Below are 2985 nucleotides of genomic sequence, written 5' to 3'. Positions count from 1 at the left end.
AGAGAGAGAGAGAAGGAAAGAAAGAAAAAAAGAAAGGAAGGAAGGAAGAAAGAGAAAGGAAAGAAGGAAGGGAAGGAAGGAAGATAGGTCTCAAGTCGTATAGCAGTTTGGGAAGAGCTGAAGTTCAAGGCACTCTGCAGTCTTCCTGTCCCTTCCATGCAGCGAGAGCATAGCTTTGTTGAAATATACTCATATACCACACGATTTCCTCTTTTAAAATGTTCATGAGAATAGCTTTTAGTCTAGTCAGAGCTGTGCAAATAGTAGAACTATCCATTTTCCAATGCTTTCTTTGCAAAAAAGAAAAACAGTCTCCCTCCTCTAGTCGGGACTCCCAGTCTCAGCACTGTGGAAGGACGTCAAGTCCAAAAGTGGGCTGAGGCTGTAAATTTAGAGCTGAAATTTCCATGTGGGAGCCTGCCCTTCCCTGGCATATCAATAACATGCTTTTTGCTCCCTGGTATTTGCAATGTGTATGGGTGGTTTCTCTGAATTAAGACCCCAATTCTCTCTGCTGAAAGATCTCAAAACAACCTACAGACAAATAATCAGAATTCCAGGAGAGCCTTTAGAGGGTTTTCCTAGTGGACCACAAGGCATGCGGACCATGTGGTTGCTCAGAATGTCTGGAATTCACCAGCTCCTGTGTTTTCAAAGCCTAAGGCTTTGTGGAAGCCTGAGTTTGTGGCATGTGCTGACTGCAGCCAGAGGGGACCAGTGACTCTTGGGCTCCCCAGGACAGCTCTGCCCTCCTCTTAAGAAAGGTCTACACTCAGTTCAACCCAGGCATCCAGTTTATCTCTGAGACAGCCTCTCAGCCCTAGGACCAGCAGATGGAGCGAGTAATTTACCTACCTTTTCCTTTGTGCAAGAGAGATGCCATTGTTCCAAATTTTCACATTCTTTCCTTTGACTAACCACAAGTGCTGGGTTTTTGTCTCTGAACTGTAATCATTAAAGTTCCAACAGGAACTTTAATGATAAAAGCTCCCCCACCCCACCCTGCTGTTACACAAAAGAGATTGCTTGTCTCTGAACATGCACAAGAAAGCCCTCAGCTGCCTAATGTAACAGAATGTTCAGTGTCTATCTCCTGTCTTGGTGCTTTTCTCTTGTTGCTGCTTGTTGTAATAAAATACCTGACAACCAAAATTTAGGAAGGAAAAGTTTATTTAGTTCACAGTTTGTGGAGGTTTCGGTCCCTAATGATCTGGCTCCAAGGCAGGGTGGCCATGGCAGAGGCCCAATAGTTCAAGGTGGCAGAAGACAGCAAAAACAACAAGAGCATGAGAGAGAGAGAGAGAGAGAGAGAGAGAGAGAGAGAGAGAGAGAGAGAAACAGGCCTCTTTTTCTTCTTTATGCACCATCTCCCTGCCTTCTTCTTGCATAGGCTCAGGATATTTATAAAATGAGGCCCTTGGCTCCCTGCTGAGTCACTTAATTAAACTTCTAAACTTCTCAAATTGACAGGATGAAAAACATCCTGGAGCTGTAAGGGCATGTCCTCCATGCCCTAGGATGTAGGACTGCTGAGTTACTTAGTTAAGCTCTTAGACTTCTCAAACTGACACGGTGTGTCAACCAGCCCTTTCCCTAGAATGAGGCCAAAGCTCATGGTCTTTATCAATCTCTGGGGGCACACTGCAGCCGGAGACAGGGGAAGGGGCCTCCCGAAAATCTCACCAGTCTCAGCTTCTTCTATTCCTGGCTGCTCTGCAGTCTCTGTCCTCAACTGGAATTCTCATGCCCTGCCATGTCATCGTATCTTCAGGAGATCGGTTCTAAGCCTCCTCTGCAGATACTAAGGCATATTATTTGCATAAAGTCTCAAGGATCCCTCTGTATGTTTTAAATCAGATCATATCTGGATTACTTGTCATAGCTAATGTGATGACAACACTGTATAAAGAGCTCTTATACTGTAGTATTTAGGGAATAATGACAAGGAAAAAAGTCTGAACATGTTTAATATGGAAGCAATTTTTTTCCAAATAGTTTTGACCTACTGTTCATTGAATCTACACTGTTGGTGGAACCTGCAGCTATGCAGATTGTGCATATGAGTCAAACCTCACCAGTGGAAGCAGAAAATGATTTTTTAAAGATGGCTTATTGTGAAGCCTCTAGATTTTGGAGGGAGGAACAGAGGGTAAGCCTTGGAAGTCATGCAAACAGGAACAGCTTTCCAAACCACACACATCTCAGAGCTAGTCTTGTGCTGAGCAGAGACACTGCCAGTGGCACAAGCAGCGGTGCCCAGGCTAGGCCCTGGCTATCAGGGATGGATGTCACCTATGGAAACCTGACTCAGGTCATGTCTGGCAAGCTTACCAACATGCACCTCATATAGTCCTTGTATCTCTATCTCTTTAAAGCCTGTGCAGTGTCCTGAGAGAGCAGCCTGGTTCAGATGCTGATGCTCTCATTACTAGCAAGACCGAGAAATGAAGGGCAGGCCAGATAGCTCAGTGGATTAAAGCTCCTGCTTAGGCAGATGCAGGGACTGGGTTCGATCCCTGGCGTGCCGTGCCCGCCTCACCCCCATGGCATGCTGAGAGCGATTGAGACTGAGTGTGGTGGCGCATGCCTATAATCCCAGTGCTTGGGAGGCTGAACACAGGAGGATCACGACTAGTCTGATCTGTGTAGTGAGACTCCATAGACCCTGTGCTAAATACAGGGGGGAAAAAAAAAGACCAAGAAGTGAATTTCACTTTTGGGAGGTAGTCTCTGACCCCCACACAGACTCATGAGGTTAATTCCCCCAACCCCAAACAAATCACCAAGTGATCACTATGATTTCTAGGCAGATTTTCTCTTCTTTTGCCTGGTGCCTTCTGATCTTGGTGCACCATAGATATGCTAGCTTTCTCTCAGTAAGGTGAGTACCTGAGACAACCAACTTGTAAAAACAAAAGGTTTATCTTGGCTCATAGTTGTAAAGGGTTCCAGTTTGTCCTCAGGTGGACCTATTTTTTAAAATTA

This window comes from Octodon degus, unplaced genomic scaffold (assembly GCF_000260255.1).
Source record: "Octodon degus isolate 3935 unplaced genomic scaffold, OctDeg1.0 scaffold00212, whole genome shotgun sequence".
Classification (NCBI taxonomy): domain Eukaryota; kingdom Metazoa; phylum Chordata; class Mammalia; order Rodentia; family Octodontidae; genus Octodon; species Octodon degus.
This window is presented reverse-complemented; position numbering follows the sequence as displayed.